The sequence below is a fragment of the Zingiber officinale genome, chromosome 2B, assembly GCF_018446385.1.
Source record: "Zingiber officinale cultivar Zhangliang chromosome 2B, Zo_v1.1, whole genome shotgun sequence".
NCBI lineage: Eukaryota > Viridiplantae > Streptophyta > Magnoliopsida > Zingiberales > Zingiberaceae > Zingiber > Zingiber officinale.
Window position 1 is genome coordinate 143,869,570 of NC_055989.1, and position 20,745 is coordinate 143,890,314.

Here is a 20,745-nt window from a genome sequence, read left to right on the forward strand (position 1 = left end):
GGGTTATTCAACCCCCTTCTAACCGGCCAACGGGTTCTAACAACACGGAGTGTGATAAGGTGCTGGAGGAGCTCAAGGAGTATCTTAACTCCTTGCTTGTATTGGCCAAGCCGAGCACTGGTGAGCTACTCTAAATCTATTTATCATCCACCGAGTATACGGTTGGCTCAGCATTGGTAAGACAGAATAGTTATGAGTAACAGCCTATGTATTTTCTAAGTCATACATTAAAATATGTAAAGTCCTGCTACATCTGTCTTGAAAAGTTGGCATATGCACTAGTGCTCGCCGTTCGGAGACTCCATCCCTACTTTCTTTCGCATCCCATCATCGTGATGACCAACAGCACCTTGGGAAGGATCCTTCTCAACCCAGAAGCGTCCGAGCGGCTAATTAATTGGACGACCGAGCTGAGCAAATTCAACATACAGTATCAACCCCGAATGACGATCAAAGCTCAAACCTTAGCTGATTTCGTTACCGATGTCCAAAATGTCGAGCCAGACGCAGCGTGGAAGATATATGTGGATGACTCATCCACTCGGTAAGGCAGCTGGATTGGCATTCTTCTGATTTCGTCGCAGTAGGACAGGATGCAGCTGTCCGTTCGGTTGGATTATCGGGCGATGAATAATAAAGCTGAATATGAAGCCTTGATAGTTTACTTACAGGCAACTCGGCATGTCGGAGCTATAAAAGTTCTCATCCACTTGGACTCTCAATTGGTTGCTCAGCAGCTATTAGGGACATTCGAAATAAGCAGCTCTAAACTCAGGTTATATATAGAAGCTTTTGAGAAGTTGAAAGCTGGTTTTCAAGAGGTGGTGATCCAAAAGATTCCCTGGTCAAAAAATCAAACTGCGGATGAATTGGCTAAGTTAACCAGTTCATTGTCGTCAATCGTGATATAGCAGCGGATCGAGTAAGTCTCATTGGTGGCGCACATTGACAGGATGGAAGACATAACTTTCCCAAGTGACTGGATGACAACACTAATAGAGTTCCCCCCATCAAGGATCACACCTGTCGATCAGGAGGAAGCCTGCTTACTGAAAAAGAGGGTTTGACGGTTCACCCTGATTGGGAATTAGATATATAAAAGAGCCTTCTCCAGGTCCCTGCTCAAGTGTGTTGGACCGGAGGATGTGGAATACATCCTTCAGGAAGTGCACCAAGGCTCCTGTGGAAGTCATCCGGGCGGCCGATGGTTGGCCCAAAAGATTCTCCTCGCCGGATATTTTTGGCCCACGCTTCAAGATGATACCGCTAGGACAGTAGCCACCTGTCTGCCGTGCTAAAAATATCACAACATCCCGCACCGACTGACCAAGGAGATGAAGGCATCCACGGTGTCTTACCCGTTTGACCAATTGGGCACGGAGATCGTTGGACAGTTTCTAATGGCGACCAGTCAGCGAAGATTCCTACTCGTCGTGGTGGATTACTTTTCAAAATAGGTGGAGGCCGAGCCGCTAGCAAAGATAACCGAACAGATGGTCATCAAGTTTATTTAACGGAACATCTTGTGTCGATTCGGCATCCCTTGCCGGCTCGTCTCGGACAACAAGAGGTAGATTGTTGGACGGAGGCTCAGGAAATGGTGCGAAGGCTATGACATTCAGCAAGCCTTTACCTCGTTAGTCTACCTCCCAGAGCAACGACCAGCCGAAAGTCAACAACCAGGAGATCCTCAGAGGTTTACGGGCTCGGCTCGACAACGCAGGAGGCAACTGAGTTGATGAACTCCCCAGTGTCCTGTGGGCTCTTCGCACGATACTAAAAGAGGCGACCGACGTCACACCATTCCAACTGGTGTACGGTGGCGAAGCGGTGGTCCCCATCGAAATCGGAGTAGAATCTGACCGGGTACAACTCTACGATGAGGGGAACACCGAGCGGAGACTCATGGAGCTTGATTTGGTGGATGAAGCTCAGGATAAGGCCGCTGTCCGTCTCACAATGTACAGGCAGCAAATGAAGCAAAACTACAACTGGAGGGTGATCCCGAGGTCCTTCTAGGTCAGCGATATGGTGTGGAAAAGAATAAAATCGGTCGGCGATGTCACCAAGCTCGGAGCCCCATGGGTGGAACCTTCTAATGTTGTGCAGAAGTTCCGCTCAGGAGCCTACTACTTGCAGGACGAAGACGGGAGATAGCTCGAACGGCCTTAGAGCGTGAACCATCTCCAACCCTATAGAGCAAGGTGAGAGGTGCGTGAATAAATCCAAATGTACTTGTATAAGTGTATGTCTTGTGGATGCAGGAAAAGAATGAATAAAAATCCCAAGTGTTCTAGACTCTTGTGTCGACCGACCAAGTTAAAAGTCTAGCGACGACTATAAACCCTTGTCTACGTCAATCAACAGTCGAACAGTGACTTTAAATCCCTATCTACATCAACAGTCAAGCGGCGACTTTAAACCCCGGTCTACACCAACTGTCGAGCGACGACTTTAAACCCCGGTCTACGTCAACAGTCGAGCGGCGACTTTAAATCCCGGTGTTCGTCAACAGTCGAGCGACGACTTTAAACCCTGGTCTTTGTCAACAATTTGTTGGATCGTGATCGTTCGATAGAGGGGGGGGTGAATATCGAATATAAAAAATTCGTCAATAAGAGTAAGCGCAGCGGAAAAGAAAAAACAATGCTAACACAGAACCTTTTTACTTGTTCGAAGCCTGTGTCGACTCCTACTCCAAGGCCCGTACTCGTTGAGTACTTTCGTTGGACAATCACTAGCAATTCGAATATTCAATTACAGAGTTTAAGTACAGAAAAGCTAGAACAAGAAATACCGACAATTATGAAACAAGAAAGGAACAGACAAAGCTTTGTCGGAGATCTTTCGCAGCGTTGCAAGAGCACAGGAGAGCAGGTTTTCAGTTCTGAGTTGTTGTTGAAGCTCCACCCTTGACTCTTCTTTTATATGAGGCTCAGGGCGCCCTGGTGTGACGTGGCAGACCCAACCAGCGAGCTCCACGTGTCTACGCCACGAAATGGATAAACTTAATTAAATTATTTTAAACTTAATTAAATTATTTTAAATTTAATTAAAATTATTTTAAATTTAATTAAAATTATTTTAAATTTAATTAAAATTATTTTAAACTTATTAAAAATTATTTTAAACTTAATTAAAATTATTTTAAACGTAATTAAATTATTTTAAACTTAATTAAAATTACTTTAAACATAATTAAAACTATTTTAAACTTAATTAAAATTATTTTAAACGTAATCTAATTATTTTAAACTTTTAAAATTACTTTAAACTTAATTAAAACTATTTTAAACTTAATTAAATTATTTTAGACTTATTAAAAATTATTTTAAACTTAATTAAATTATTTTAAATTTAATTAAAATTATTTTAAACGTAATTAAATTATTTTAAACTTATTAAAAATTATTTTAAACTTATTAAAAATTATTTTAAACTTATTAAAAACTATTTTAAACTTAATTAAATTATTTTAAACTTAATTAAAATTATTTTAAACGTAATTAAATTATTAAAATTATTTTAAACTTAATTAAAATTATTTTAAACTTATTAAAAATTATTTTAAACTTAATTAAAATTATTTTAAACTTAATAAAACTTAATTAAATTATTTTAAACTTATTAAAAATTATTTTAAACTTAATTAAAATTATTTTAAACTTAATAAAATTATTTTAAACTTATTAAAAAAATTTTTAAACTTAATTAAAATTATTTTAAACTTAATTAAATTATTTTAAAACTTAATTAAATTATTTTAAATTTATTAAAAATTATTTTAAACTTAATTAAAATTAATTAAATTATTTTAAACTTAATTAAAACTATTTTAAACTTAATTAAATTATTAAATTATTTTAAACTTAATTAAAATTATTAAATTATTTTAAACTTAATTATTAAATTATTTTAAACTTAATTAAAATTATTTTAAACTTAATTAAATTATTCAATTATTTTAAACTTAATAAAATTATTTGAAACTTAATTATTTTAAACTTAATTAAAATAAAAATAAAATTCTTGACTTAGATTATTTTTCAAAATTCAAAATATAATTTTTAAAAGGTTGTTAAAAATTCTTTTCAACATATACTTTTTAAATTTTTTCTTGACTTGGTATATTTTTCGTAATGTTTTTTAAAATATAAGTCTATTCTTTGATTTGTCTATTCTAAATTTACTTGGCTTTTGTTTCTACCCCTATTTTTGATGTATGTCAAAGGGGGAGAGATAATGTATTCAGGGGGAGAAATAAGAATTTAAATTGCTTGCTTATTTACTTGTTGCATATTTGTATGCTTGTTTATTTACCTGTTGCATATTTTTAAACTTAACTTTGAACCTTGGTTGCCAAACATCAAAAAGGGGGAGATTGTTGGTGCAAACTACACCAGAATCAAACCTGAGTTTTGATGTTGTCAAAGGTTCAAGTTAAGTCTTGTTATGATCTAACAAGTTGACTGAGTGTGCAGGATGTTTACTCAACCGAGAAAGTCCTAGCTGGAGGCTAGGCAGAAAAGTCTTACCAGATCGTGGAACCTAGGTGCAAGTCCAAGCAAGTCAAGGGGACCCAATGCTTGGCGGTATGATCGAGAAGTCTGGATGACTGAAGATCAAGAGAAAAGTCCTGGGGAGCCGATCAAGGCTGAGTGAAAAGTCCAAACTGGATCTGGAGGATCAAAGTTTGGCAGGTAGGTTGAGGTAAGCAAACTGGAGGAGCGACAGTGAGGTCGGGTTCCCAGAGGGAACAACCTTAGGTCGCTGATCCAACTGAAGAAACCGGGAAGGTTTTCAAGTTGAGATCAAGACATCTCTACTGTCTATATTACTCATGCACTATATTACTGTGCTAACACTTGTTTTGCAGAAATATTGTTTAAACTCTGTTTTACAGATTCGGCCTGATCGGTCGACCGAACAGGAGGTTTGGTCGACCGAACCAGCTTGACTCAGACCAGAGATCAGTTCAGATCAGGCAAAGCAGAGTTCAGTCCGGTCAAAAGCTTGATCGGTCGACCGAACCAGAAGATCGGTCGACCGAACCATAGTGACTCAGCAAGCCAGTTCATCAGCACCGAATCAGCAAGCAAAGGAAAGAAGGGCTGATCGGTCGACCGAACAAGAGGATCGGTCGACCGATCCAATCAGCATTAATCAGCATTAAAGGGTGATCTTGGCAGATTTCAGCGAACAAGGAAAAACCTTATTCGGTCGACCGATAAAAGAGTTTGGTCGACCGAACCATTGAAGGCCAGTTAATGCAGAATTTAGGAGCCAGCGTCAGACTCCAGCTGTGGGTGATCGGAGCTGGTTCGGTCGACCGAACAGAGGGATCGGTCGACCGAACCTCAGTCCACCTATAAATTCAGACTCGAAGACAGAGGCCAATTAAGAATTTTTCTGATCACAAGTTACTACTCTGCAAGCGACTCATCTTCAGTGCAAAGCAACGTCATTTGGAAGAACCGACCTACGCTACATCTTCGATTCATTTGTCGGTATACTTGTTTTTTGTTTTATACTTAATTGCTAATAAGATAGTAGATTTGTTACTATCTTATTCTATTGTACTTGTACGATCTGCTTCTCTCCGAGGAGTTCGGAGAGAAGGGTTTTAGTGCTTTGCCCATCGGTGCGGTCAAGGACTGCGGGCCTTCGAGTAGGAGTCGAGCTAGGCTCCGAACGAAGTAAACGATTGTGTCTCCTTTCTTATTTTCCGCTGCACAATTCTGACTTAAAAAGAAAAGAATAGTTTTAAAAAGAAGCGATATTCACCCCCCCCTCTATCGCGCTACTCGATCCTATCAATTGGTATCAGAGCCAGGTTAGCTCTGAAATTTCTTAACCGATTTTCTAAGCATCTTTAAAATCTTTTCTTTTCTTAAAATTTCTTTAATATTTTTCATTATCTCTATTTTTTCAAGCACTACTAATCCCAAGACAAAAGTCTTGGAAATATTTTTTTTTATCTGTGCTTTGCAAGGATGTCGAATTCATATCAAGAAGGGTATAGCACAGTCCGACCTCCACTATTCAAAGGAGAAAACTTTAGTTACTGGAAGAATAGGATGGAGTGTTTCCTGAAGTCTGACATCGAACTCTGGTTCACAATCTTGAAAGGTTATACTCCTCCAACGAAGGACGGAACAACTCTAGAACCGGAAGAATGGACTCCACAAATGGTCAAAAAGGCACAACTAAATTACAAGGTGATCAACACCATTCAGTGTGGACTCACAATGGAGGAATTGAACAGAGTTGGTCCCTACGACAACGCCAAAGACTTGTGGGACTCACTAATCAAATTACACGAAGGAACCGACGATTCAAAGGTAAACAAACGAGATCTTCTTTTAAATAATTTACTTAATATAAAAATGTTTCCTGGAGAGACGGCCTCGCAACTACACGCCCGACTGAAGGGCATCCTCAACGGTCTTCACCTGATCGGACACGAACTCGAAAATCGCGACACGATAAGGTACGCTCTAAACGCCTTTCCGAGGAATACTTTGTGGGCATCAATTGTAGATGCATACAAAGTTTCCAAAGATCTTTCAATTCTTAAGTTAGACGAATTGTTTTGCGAGTTGGAATTACACGAGCAATCTAACATGAGTCATGTCGAGAAAGGAGTTGCTTTGTATGCAGGTTCAAGCAAAGAGACAAAATCAAAAACGAAGATCGAGTCTGAAAGCGAGTCAGACTCAGATTCAACAAACGAAGAAGAACTAGTCAACATGGTCCGAAGATTGTTGACTAAGAAAAAGTTCAGAAGAAATACCAAAAAGATTCCACCGAACCAGATCCAAAACAAATCAGAAATGATTTGTTATGGATGCAACAAAAAGGGGCATTTAAAAAACGAATGCCCAAATCGGAAAGAAGAACGACCCAAATCGACAAGACGAAAGAAGACACTTCAAGCGACTTGGGACGAAACCTCTTCCGACGAATCCGACACGGAACAAACGAAGCACTCGAGTCACCTTGCATTTATGGCAAGGAACGCATATTCCGAGTCCGAGTCCGACGAAGAATACGAGTCCGAGATCGACCTCGATTCCGAGAGAAGCCCCGGATCGAAAGATCCGAATATGGTAACGATTTATTCAAAGTCAAATTTACTTAAAGTAGTTAAATGTTTGTTTAAAAAATTAGCAAATTCGGAAAAACAAAATAACTTGTTACTTAAGGAAATAGATCACCTTAAGCAACAAGTTAGCTTGAGTGACTCGACTAACCAAGTTCAAGTCGGAACTTCGACTCAAGTTGAAAAACTCGAGGAAGAAAATTCTGATTTGAAAGGTCAAGTCGAGCGACTCAAGAAAACTTTTGAAAGGTTCGAAATGGGATCCAAGTGTCTAAATATGGTACTTGGATCGCAACGAGCCGTGTACAACAAATCGGGGCTTGGCTATAAATCGAACAAAACAAACAAATCATACATGTCTCTAATCAGTCAAAATGTTAGAAGTCAAGTCCAAGCATGAGTTCAAACAAAACACTTAACCAAACCAATCAAACCAAACCACTACTTGGTCCCTAAGAGTCAAATTCATTACTTAGATAGACCTTATCTAAGTTATGACTCAGGGGGAGCAACTAGAAAAACAATCCAACCAACTTAATTAAACCAAATTCAATACTTAGGATTAGTATTATTAGAACTGTTAGATGAAAAAGGTTTACCAAACCCTATAACATAGCACCGGAATGGATTGAGATGATAGTACGTCAAGGAAACTCTGTCGAAGGAAAGTCTAGGTTGAATATGGAATTCTACCTGGTGCACTAGACTTAGTGGATCTGACCGAAGCTACCCCAGTCAAACATGGGCTAGTTAGACCAAAATTTAGTATTAAGTTTTTTGGGCAGGAACAGTTTGGAAAGTCTCCAGCAAGTGGTCTAATGATATTCAAATAGGTCATATGCCTCGCCACTGAATTGAAACTTATCTTTAGGACGTCTGTTTGATTAACCCAAAGCTAAGTTTGAATCTAACATGGGTTCAATAACCTTTTTCAATAAAATTAATTCTAATTTGAACTAAATTAATTTTGATCTAATTCAAACTAATTAAATTATTTTAAACTTAATTAAATTATTTTAAACTTATTAAAATTATTTTAAACTTATTAAAAATTATTTTAAACTTAATTAAATTATTTTAAACTTAATAAAATTATTTTGGACTTAATTAAAATTATTTTAAACTTAATTAAATTATTTTAAACTTATTAAAAATTATTTTAAACTTATTAAAAATTATTTTAAACTTAATTAAAAACTATTTTAAACTTAATTAAATTATTTTAGACTTATTAAAAATTATTTTAAACTTAATTAAATTATTTTAAACATAATTAAAATATTTTAAACTTAATTAAAATTATTTTAAACTTAATTAAAATTATTTTAAACTTAATTAAATTATTTTAAACTGAATTAAAATTATTTTAAACTTAATTAAAATTATTTTAAACTTATTAAAAATTATTTTAAACTTAATTAAAATTATTTTAAACATAATTAAATTATTTTAAACTTAATTAAAATTACTTTAAACTTAATTAAAACTATTTTAAACTTATAAAAAATTATTTTAAACTTAATTAAAATTATTTTAAACGTAATTAAATTATTTTAAACTTTTAAAATTTCTTTAAACTTAATTAAAACTATTTTAAACTTAATTAAATTATTTTAAATTTAATTAAAATTAATTTAAACTTAATTAAAATTATTTTAAACGTAATTAAAAATTATTTTAAACTTAATTAAAATTATTTTAAACATAATTAAATTATTAAAATTATTTTAAACTTATTAAAAATTATTTTAAACTTATTAAAACTTATTTTAAACTTAATTAAAATTATTTTAAACTTATTTTAAACTTAATTAAAATTATTTTAAACTTAATTAAAATTATTTTAAACTGAATTAAATTATTTTAAACTTATTAAAAATTATTTTAAACTTAATTAATATTATTTTAAACTTAATAAAATTATTTTAAACTTATTAAAAATTATTTTAAACTTAATTAAATTACTTTAAACTTATTAAAAATTATTTTTAAACTTATTAAAAATTATTTTAAACTTAATTAAAATTATTTTAAACTTAATAAAAATTATTTTAAACATAATTAAAATTATTTTAAACTTAATTAAATTATTTTAAAACTTAATTAAATTATTTTAAAACTTAATTAAATTATTTTAAATTTATTAAAAATTATTTTAAACTTAATTAAAATTAATTAAATTATTTTAAACTTAATTAAAACTATTTTAAAATTAATTAAATTATTTTAAACTTAATTAAAACTATTTTAAACTTAATTAAATTATTAAATTATTTTAAACTTAATTAAAATTATTAAATTATTTAAAACTTAATTAAAATTATTTTAAACTTTATTTAATTATTTTAAACTTAATAAAATTATTTGAAACTTAATTATTTTAAATTTAATTAAAAAAAAAAATTCTTGTCTTAGATTATTTTTCAAAATTCAAAATATAATTTTTAAAAGGTTGTTAAAAATTCTTTTCAACATATACTTTTTAAATTTTTTCTTGACTTGGTATATTTTTCGTAATGCTTTTCAAAATACAAGTCTATTCTTTGATTTGTCTATTCTAAATTTACTTGGCTTTTGTTTCTACCCCTATTTTTGATGTATGTCAAAGGGGGAGAGATAATGTATTCAGGGGGAGAGGTTTATTTCAGGGGGAGAAATAAGAATTTAAATTGCTTGCTTATTTACTTGTTGCATATTTGTATGCTTGTTTATTTACCTGTTGCATATTTTTAAACTTAAGTTTGAACCTTGGTTGCCAAACATCAAAAAGGGGGAGATTGTTGGTGCAAACTGCACCAGAATCAAACCTGAGTTTTGATGTTGTCAAAGGTTCAAGTTAAGTCTTGTTATGATCTAACAAGTTGACTGAGTGTGCAGGATGTTTACTCAACCGAGAAAGTCCTAGCTGGAGGTTAGGCAGAAAAGTCTTACCAGATCGTGGAACCTAAGTGCAAGTCCAAGCAGGTCAAGGGGACCCAATGCTTGGCGGTATGATCGAGAAGTCTGGATGACTGAAGATCAAGAGAAAAGTCCTGGGGAGCCGATCAAGGCTGAGTGAAAAGTCCAAATTGGATCTGGAGTATCAAAGTTTGGCAGGTAGGTTGAGGTAAGCAAACTGGAGGAGCGACAGTGAGGTCGGGTTCCCAGAGGGAACAACCTTAGGTCGCTGATCCAACTGAAGAAACCGGGAAGGTTTTCAAGTTGAGATCAAGACAGCTCTACTGTCTATATTACTCATGCACTATATTACTGTGCTAACACTTGTTTTGCAGGAATATTGTTTAAACTCTGTTTTGCAGATTCGGCCTGATCGGTCGACCGAACAGGAGGTTTGGTCGACCGAACCAGCTTGACTCAGACCAGAGATCAGTTCAGATCAAGCAAAGCAGAGTTCAGTCCGGTCAAAAGCTTGATCGGTCGACCGAACCATAGTGACTCAGCAAGCCAGTTCATCAACACCGAATCAGCAAGCAAAGGAAAGAAGGGCTGATCGGTCGACCAAACAAGAGCATCGGTCGACCGATCCAATCAGCATTAATCAGCATTAAAGGGTGATCTTGGCAGATTTCAGCGAACAAGGAAAAACCTTGTTCGGTCGACCGATAAAAGAGATCGGTCGACCGAACCATTGAAGGCCAGTTAATGCAGAATTTACGAGCCAACGTCAGACTCCAGCTGTGGGTGATCGGAGCTGGTTCGGTCAATATCGAACAGAGGGATCGGTCGACAGAACCTCAGTCCACCTATAAATTCAGACTCGAAGACAGAGGGCAATTAAGAATTTTTCTGATCACAAGTTACTACTTTGCAAGCGACTCATCTTCAGTGCAAAGCTACGTCATTTGGAAGAACCGACCTACGCTACATCTTCGATTCATTTGTCGGTATACTTGTTTTTTGTTTTATACTTAATTGCTAATAAGATTGTAGATTTGTTACTATCTTATTCTATTGTACTTGTACGATCTGCTTCTCTCCGAGGAGTTCGGAGAGAAGGGTTTTAGCGCTTTGCCCATCGGTGCGGTCAAGGACCGCTTGACCGCGGGCCTTCGAGTAGGAGTCGAGCTAGGCTCCGAACGAAGTAAACGATTGTGTCTCCTTTCTTATTTTCCGCTGCACAATTCTGACTTAAAAAGAAAAGAATAGTTTTAAAAAGAAGCGATATTCACCCCCCTCTATCGCGCTACTCGATCCTATCAGTTCCCTTTTCGGAAACGCGTCCTCACAGTCACTTCCTTCCAGTGACTTACCTTTACTTACCCGCCAGACGTCCGGTCAGCCCTTCGACCCATCTGGACTTCTCGCCAGCTATCCGGTCAACCCGTCGACCTAGCTGGACTTCTCGCCAAGCGTACGGTCAACCCGTCGACCCGCTTGGACTTCTCGCCAGCTATCCGGTAGCCTGTCGACCTAGCTGAACTTCGTGCCAAGCGTCCGGTCAGCCCGTCGACCCGCTTGAACTTTGTGTCAGTTATCCGGTCGGCCCGTCGACCTAGCTGGGCTTCGTGTCAGACATCTGGTCAGCCCATCGACTTGTTTGGACTTCGCCTGCACATTCGGTCAGATTGTTAGATCAACAGCAAGACTAACTTAACCTATTTTGTCATTCATCAAAACCTGGATTAAACCGTTAGTGCTAACCGCACCAACACAATCAAGCAACTACTTTAAACCCCGGTCTTCGTCAGCAATCGAGCGACGAGTGTAAACCCTAGTTTTCATCAACAGTCAAGCGACGACTTTAAACCCAAGTCTGCACCTTCAATAGTCGAGTGATGGCTATAAACCTAAGTCTACAACAAATAATAGCTTATCAGCAGCTCTAAAACCAAGTCTACAACAAATGAAGAGGATCGACGAATATATAAGTTGAGAATAAGGCTGACGAGGAAACGTGCTGCTCCAAGAAGCAACAGTTTTCACTAAAATAAGGTCATTCGATAGCATTGAAGTGATCGCTCAGACATCCCAACGACTGGTTATATCGACGATCGGGAGGACAGGGAACCACACTCAGAAAGTTTTCCCAAAATGGTAAGTGATTTGTAATCCTACTCAAGCCGAGCGACGAAGTATGCATGAACAAGTGCGACAACCAACAAAGCAAAGAAACGCCAAACGAGCGATCATGCATTGAAACTTAGAAAATTTTTACAAGTTTTCAAAGGGAAGTACAAAAGGAGGCGAGCTTCGCAAGGGGCGGGTTCACTCAAGGTAGAGCACATCATCGGGCAGCGACTCGGTCAACTTGTCCCGACTGATGACATTGTTGATCAATGCGGTTGGGATATGGCCGCCGCCCTTCAGCTGGTTGAACGTTCCATCAATGGCGAGGTTAAAGAGGCGGAGCGCCCGGTCGGTGAGTTGGACGTTTAAAGGGTCCGAGGGGAGGTAATTCCGCTTCAGAATCTCAAATCGGCTAGACTTTGCGCCTTGATGCTCCTCCAAGGTCATTCAGGAAGCCTCCAGCTCAGCCTTCAGAGTAGCCAGCTTGGCATCCTTAGTGGCGAGCTATACTTGCGCCACTGTTTGTTCAACCAAGCAGCTCTCCCGCTGGGCATTCAAAGCTGCCTCCGCCTCCTTCAGGTTTTGAGCTAGGATCCTAACCTCTTTGCTCTTGATCTCTAAGTCCTAAATGGCTTGAAGCTTCGTGGTATTGGTCAAAAGGTCTTCAACTGGAAGGAGCTGGCATTCTTATTGAGCCTCACCAGTTGCGAAGCCTGCTCGGCGCTCTTGCCCCTCTCTGCCTCCAACAGCTTGGCGCTCTTTTGCAGATCGGCCTTTAGTTGGGCCGCCTCGGCAGTTAGCTACTCCAAGCGCGTCTTAGAAGTCGTTGACTAGCCGCTTGGAGCACGCAGTTGCTGGACTTCATGCTCCAAAAATGCAAGCCTCTAGCATATGGCCAGGCTCTCGATCCAGTACTGCAGGAACAGGGAAATGCTAAGGGTCGAGCAGATAAAAAGAAGTATGTACAAAGGCAACGTACATACCCCAGTGGATATTTGTGTATGGTTGTTCGCAAGCTCCCATGGAGAAATGATCGCCGCATCGACCCATATTTACGTGAGCAACCATTGGATTCGTATCTGGTGCTTGAGGGTGTGGAACACATCGTCATCCGAATTGCGCCACTCATCGATCGACAAATGGATAATTGTCGTTATTTGTCTCTAGCCGATCAGACGAGAGGGTTTCGAGGTCGCTCTGCCCGTAGACTGAGGTAGTTTGATCGGATGTGGGACACTTGGGTCGCTGACAAGGATTGGGGTGGCATGAAGGTAACCGGTGGTGCACAAATTGTCCCCAGCGGCAATCCGGACAATGACAGTGTCCAGTCGAATGACTGTGAGGTGTAGAGCGTTGTGGCTCCTTGCTTGGGAAGAGCAGACGTTAATGTCTCGCCCCGCTTGGAGGGTGGTCATGAACCAGCTTGGGTTGGAGTTTGCAGAGCAGAAATATCAGAGCGGGAGGACTCTTCCACACGATGCCTCTTGTGTCGTTGCAGTGGTTCGCAGGAAGTGGCCGACTCAAAAGCCACCGTGATCGGTAACATCGAGGGTCGTTCTGGAGGAAGGTTCGCTGTAGCAGCTGTTGCATCACTAGCCGTAGTTTGACTTCTTCCACCCTTGCTGGCCGGCACTTTGGCTCCTTCGGTATCGCTAAGCGGATCCTCGTGGGAGCCAACCAGTTGTTGGCCTCAACTCTCCAATTCGTCCACAGTCGCGACATTAATTTTTGTGTCCGCGAGTTTACTCTTGCCGGCCAGATGGGCCCTTAACATAATGCGAGCTACAAAAAAGAAAGCAAAATCAGTTAGATTCAAGGATGAAGAGAAGAAAGAGCATACTTAGGTTGGACGGAAACCGCATGCAGATCGGGCTCAAGCCGAACACGTAAAGGGCGTCCTCCAACAGCAACCGGTGAATGTGGTATTTCTGACCGACCAAACTGGAAGCTGCCTGGAGAAAGTTCGATCGGCTTTTGTACTTCCTGAGCAATGAGGGATTCATCACTTCCATATGCTAGCCGATCGGTAAAATGAAGAAAGAAGTAATGTTCCCTCCAATGCTTATTGGAGTACGACATTTTATCAAAAAAGACTGAGCCCACTCGGGCTTGAAACAAGAAGGTCCCTGGCTCAGATAATTTAGGATAATAAAAATAATGAAAACCTCGAGGAATCAAGAAAATGCCGTGTAGGCAGAACAAAACTACGACCCCGCATAGCAGTCTAAAGGAATTCGACACTAACTGATTAAGGGAAATATAGAAGTATTTACAAATAGCGGAAAAATAGGATGAACGGGGAATCAAATGCCAGCAGTTAACTGATCCTTAAACAAACACAGAAAATCTACTGATGGTTCGTGTGGTCGGTCGTAAGTAGATAGAATGACAACTTGGTAATTGGAGGGAAAATAGTAGGCGGATTTCATCTTTTCAATATCTTCCCCCATTAAACCTGAACTCGGTGGAAGTATACAGAGCTCAGGGACAAGAACAAGGGGTTGCGAGGAACTGGCTATCGAAAATAAAGGATTCAAGAAGGAGCAATGAACGGATTCGGATAACGAAAGAGCGAATAAACTTACAGAAAACGATTGTCGGAGAAGAAGAAGAGATGAAGCGTAGCAGAGAAGGCTCGAAGACAAAAGTGCAAGGAATGAAGACAACAGCAACGTGAAGTAAGGTTTATTGCGGTCGATCGCCCTGAGCTGTCTGATCCAGGGTTCAAAAAATCAGGAGAAGATCCGACCATAGAACTTAAAAAAAGGCGCCTGTCACATCACCCAACGGATATCCGCCTATCACGTCAAATATGCGACGACAGAAAGTGGGGCACGTGGCGTTCAGCTATCAAAAGACATTAATGAGGCTTAATTAAAAGGTATAACTGCGTGCTCGACCATAATGATTAGAGATTTGCATAGTCTTCAAGAAATTTGGATGATGTCAGCTACTATGAAAGGGCGCTCATCCGAGGGAGCGCAAGGAGAGGAGAAATTTCTCCAAGTGTTGTCACCCATTGTCTTGATCAGCGCAAAGAGTAGGTTATCACATAGCTGAGCGACCGATGCACCATCTGCCTTAGGTGGTATGATCTAAGCGGCAGCTACAAACCCAGCTAACGAAATAAAGCCGAACGGTGTAAATATTTGTTCCAATCAGAAACTTGGAAGTGTATATGGTCCAATCAGACGTGGAAACCACCGAAGGCTCTATTGGTCAAGTCAGTCAGACTTGCAATCTCCTTCGACTAGACTTGAGGGGGAGGCTTGTGATGTGGCGATAAAGGGGAGCCCACCCGACGCTGGTCTAATGTCGAGGTGGAGGTCAAGAGCAGAGCTCCTCTGGTCCGCTTTTAGCAGACCAGGCTCTGGTCCTCTACACTAATTAGAGGGATTCAATGGTCCCTACCTGCTAAACAGGTGGGGACCATTGAATCCCTCCAATCACTGCCCCTGATCCAGGGGTGGACCAGGGCAGGCGAGACCAGAGGATTCCGCTTGGGAGGTAAAAGTTAAGGTGGTCAATGTCAGGATGTCAAAAGACTCGCCTACAATGTCCGAGTGGAGGTCGACTACAACAGTCGGTCGAGGCAAGCAGTGTCCGATTGGTAAGAGACTTGTCCGAGCAGGTTAACCATCTAGCTCAGGATAAGATGGTAAGATAGCCAGACGCTAAGTGTGAAACAGTTGGGCACTAAGGAGACTAAAGAGCTTGTCCGATCGGGAGAGACAAGTTACTACTCCCAGTCACCACAAGGAAGAGCAGTTGAGGGCGACAGAGTGGAGAAGTCCCGGTCAAGCGGCTACCCCACTCGGCCAAGTAGTGAGACCATTGTTATATCTTTCGATATCCTTTTTGGGAGATAGTGTCACTTTGCAGAGGTATAGTCAACAGGCGCATCGTACGGCGGAAACTTCTACTGTCTTATCAGGGATATACATACCCTATTAAGGTATGGTGGCAAAGGCACTTTCCTGATAGGTCCTTTCATAAGACACATTAGAGAGAGTACCCATGCCTTGAGAAGTGTGCACGTCGTCCACCAGAGCTCTATATAAAGGGGGGTCCAAGCACCGACGGAAGTACGTGTTATTCATTGTTTGCACTTGCGTTATTGTTGCTCTGGTTTCCTCTACAATTCTGGTGACTGACTTGAGCGTCGGAGGGCCAACGCCGGGGGCTCTTTTCCTGGCTCGACACTGATGTTGCTTGTTTTACAGAGTGGGATGCGATCTACATCCAGCCAACACAGCAATTACATTCCTATCTTTCCACCTTCCCATTTTCAGACAAGATCAATATCAATTACACTGATTGAGGATCATTCTCTCCCATATAAATTGTGTATAAATATTGTCTAAACTATTCATAATATTATATTGGATTAAGAAATCATTTTGACTTTGTCTTCTTCCACTTTATACTTTTCTTTATTTCTTTCTTGGTATCAGAGCAAGTCAGAGATAACTCCTAAATTTCAGATCCTATGGTGACACAGCAAACCCTCCTCTCTGGCCTAATTGTATTAACAATACTTGACTAGAACATCTACGTGTCGTGAAAATCATAGATACTTCTTGTGTTAAAGGAGCATCACTTGTACCAATTTGTTAATGGTTTAGAAACAACGTTATTTGAACTTATTGAGGAGAAAGACGACAAAGGAGAGATTGTCATTGTCTACATCAGTCTAGATTTTACCGCCTAGGAGACAGAAGATCAACGACTCCTCTCATGGCTAATAACAACACTTTCCGAAACTTCTTAAGCGATTGCCCTAATCGCTTATAAACAATAGATATCTAAAATTTTCACTTATAAACAATATTAGTATATGCCATAATTAATTATTATATATAGAGATGTAGTTTCCAAGAAAATTATTTAATAAATAAATTTTGAACTCTAAAATTCTTACACAGACAAAAAAATTCAAATTTTTTTTCTTTGTCGAGAACATAATTTTTCATCAAAAAAAATAAAAATTTTAAAAATAACTCTAAAAAAAAATAATTTTTAAGATATTAATTTTATTGAAAAATTCATAAGAAATAATAAAACAGTCAAAATTTTTTAAAATTTTTTCTACAGATAAATAATGAAATCTTTTTTTCAAAAAAAAAATCATGATCTAATTAATTTTGAACAGAAAGGTTACGAAACAATTTATTTAAAAAGTTAGACAATTTTAAACAAAAATAAAAAATATTAAATCAAATTAAAAATAAAACATGCATAAATATTTAATTTAGACATGATATTCGAACCCAATATAGATTTCTACCTATTGGATTAATCAAATATTTTCTAATAATAAATTTTTATGATAATTTTTTAATTTGGCTCTTATGATGTCAAAAGTGTCAATTTAATCCATGATAATTTGAAGTAGCAAAATTCAAACATATAGAAATTTTCAAATTTCCTATTTGTTATTTTAATTTTTTCATTTTCAATTTTTATCTTGTCGAAATCTTCTAATCGACGAGATTTTGCTAAAGTTTCTTTTAACTCTTTGTTTTTTTAATAATATTTTTTTTATCATTTTCTAATTGACAGAAATTTTTAGATAGCATTTTAATAAATTTGTATAACTAGTCAAAAGGAATAGACCGTACCTGACTTACCTTGTCGATCTCATTATCTGATGCTCCCCCCTTAGTATTGCTTCCTTCTGATGTTGCTCCCCCTTCATCGATGTTCTCGATGCTCATTTTGGATGAGCTTGCTTCGTCATCTCTTGGTGACTTGCCATTAGCGCAAGTCCGGCATAGGCTTCAATCTCCAACTCTAATGACGTTTCGTCTCACATCGCCTTTAGATTTTTATATTTTTTCTGGGTTGGTCTTTTGTCTTTGTCCTTATTCTTCAGTTTTAGACAGTTGTCTTTGACGTGTCCTCTTCATTGCAATGATAGCATCTCACTTTCCTTTTTCTTTTCTTGGCCTACACTTATTGAATTTATTAGATCTATTTTTTTTAAAAAAAAAAATCTTACCATAAATGTCTTTTTGTCATCGTTGAGAAATGTTTCGAAATCTAGTTCGTCCATTTTTACCTTTAAGGTAATATTCTGTTTCGGTTCATTTTTTAGATTTGCACATCTAGATTCATGAATTTCAAAGGTAGAAAACAATTCTTCTAGATTACTTACCTCTAAGTCTCTAGAGATGTAATATGCATCTATTAGAGTTGACCATTTTAGTGGTCTTAAAAAAACATTAAGCACATACTTTAGCGAATCTCAGTTGGTTATTTTTTCTCCGAGATTCGTGAGTTTGGTGATTAGCTCCTTTAGCTTGGCGTGCAATTGAGGGATTGTTTCACCTTCCTTCAATCGAAGATTTGTTAGTTGGTTTCAAAGTAGATCTCTTTTTGTGAGCTTAACTTTGGAGGATCTTTCGTGAAGCTCCAAAATTTTTTTTCAGAGATCTTTTGCAAACTTGTAGACTCCGATCCTGTTGACCTCTTGTGGTGAGAGTGCATTTAGTGGATGGAATTCTTCTTTTCTGTTGGCCACAAATTTAGCTTGTTTATTTTTTGTCCAGTTTTCCTATTTCTTTAGCTTGTCGTTGTTGTCGGTAGGTACTACAAAACTATTTTTTTAAATTAGAAATATATCAAAATCGGTTTTGAAATATACCTCCATTTTCTTTTTCTAGTGGGTGAAGTCTCTGTTGAACTTATGCGAGTGAATACTTGTTCCGACCATCTTCTTTTTTGCTTCGGACGGCAGTTAATCCTTCTGAAGCAGTTGAGCTCTGATATCAATTGTAGATCATGTGCGGCTAGCAAGAAGGGTGTAAATTGCCCTATTCAAAATTAAACAAGTATACCTTTCTCAAACTATTGAACTTTAAACAATTACACACTTAACACAAAGATAATATAATTAAGAAGAGTAAGAGATAAATAATTTTACTTGATTTTGTTTACAATCAGAAGATTGTTATTCCAAAAAAAGTAAGTGCACTATGAAGATATCCTTCTTGAACAAAGCGTCGGAGGCGAAAAAGATTCGTTCAAAAAATGAAGCTCGGAAATGAAAAATGGAATGGATATAGGAGTGTGTTGTTCGAAATGAAGAAGATCATGACTCTATTTATAGCTCACTGGTTGAATCTGATCGTTTGTTGACGTGACATGATCCGGGCACCCGGACCCTCTTCGGGCGCTCCCAGCGTGGCAAAACTCTATCTCCACGCAACAGCTACTCAACGACCAAGTGATAAGGTTTTATCCATCTCCGGGCGCTCGGACCCTCCTCTTGTGCACGACCATTGCTGACGTGGACCAAAAGTTGATCCGTAGCATTGAGGCGACCCTGGGGCACCTTGATGGTTCGGGCGCTCGGACTACCTTGTCCGAGCTCTTGGACGGTATAGGCACTTGGATTAGTTAGCCATGTGCTGATTGGTTCAACACCTTCTCCAATCGCTTGAGTGATTTCGATCATCCAGAATTGGGCTCACCCGAATCAATCTTCCGATCTTCTTCTCGAGCAATCTTCCACTCTGGTTTCTCGTCACTCGAAAATGTTGCACGCTTCCTTCTCGTCTGCCAGCGTATTCTTCCGCAGCACCTCCTCCCTCAGACACACCGAGCCCGTCGACTCTTTTCCGTGCCATCTTTCTCGCTAACTGCTTATGTCGCTCAACTTCTTATACTCCTAAGTTCCTATACACTTAGACACAAGGATCAAAACATAATAAGACCTAACTTGATTTAATTGAACGCATTAAAATTATCACATGATACTTTCAAATAGAAACTTATTTAGTGATAGAAATTAATTTTCATCTATTAAGTTTTAACGGAATAAAAGTTTCGTCATCAGATTAATTTTTATTATTTTTTTATATTAAAAATTATATTCTGCCGTTAATTAAATAGAATAAATATCTCAACCAACGATAAACGACGTCGTACCATTTAGGGCTACTTTGGAACATCATTGCCCATCTTAGTCAGTCAATATCATTTTAAGAAAAAAGGAAAAATATTGACGAGTTAATTCATCGGACCTAAATTATTTGAACAACATTGATAGTTTGTTAATAAAAATAGAGACTCGCAGCCAAGCCAAAGGAGTGGCTTGTAGCAGTGAGTTGTTTCCCATCTAAGCCGTAAATAAATTAAATGTAGATCCATTCAGCTCTATCATAAATAATATTTATGAATAATAATGTTCGTGAATATAAATATATTTAATTTGTTTACTATATTTATGAACAATATTTATGAATCATATTTATTAATAAAATTTTATTAATATAATAAATAAATAAATAAATTTTTAATATGAATAATTAAATAAGTTTAAATTGAGATTTCGATAAAATTAAGTTCAAATTAAGTTAAACTCAAATTCATAAAAATAAATCAAGTAAATTTAAATAATTAAATAGTTTAATTGAATTATCTCGTATGCTTATTATTTAAGCGCAGGTATATGTACTCATAAAATCTCCTTTCACATATTTTATTTTCATTCGTATAATTTAGAATGTAATATTATTCTGTCTCTTGTGGATGTTTCTTGTATATTTTACTTTTTTTGGGATCTCTTGAGGACCCATTCATGCTAAAGAACCATCCCCTGAATTACAAAAAATAGTCCAGAGGATCTGGCC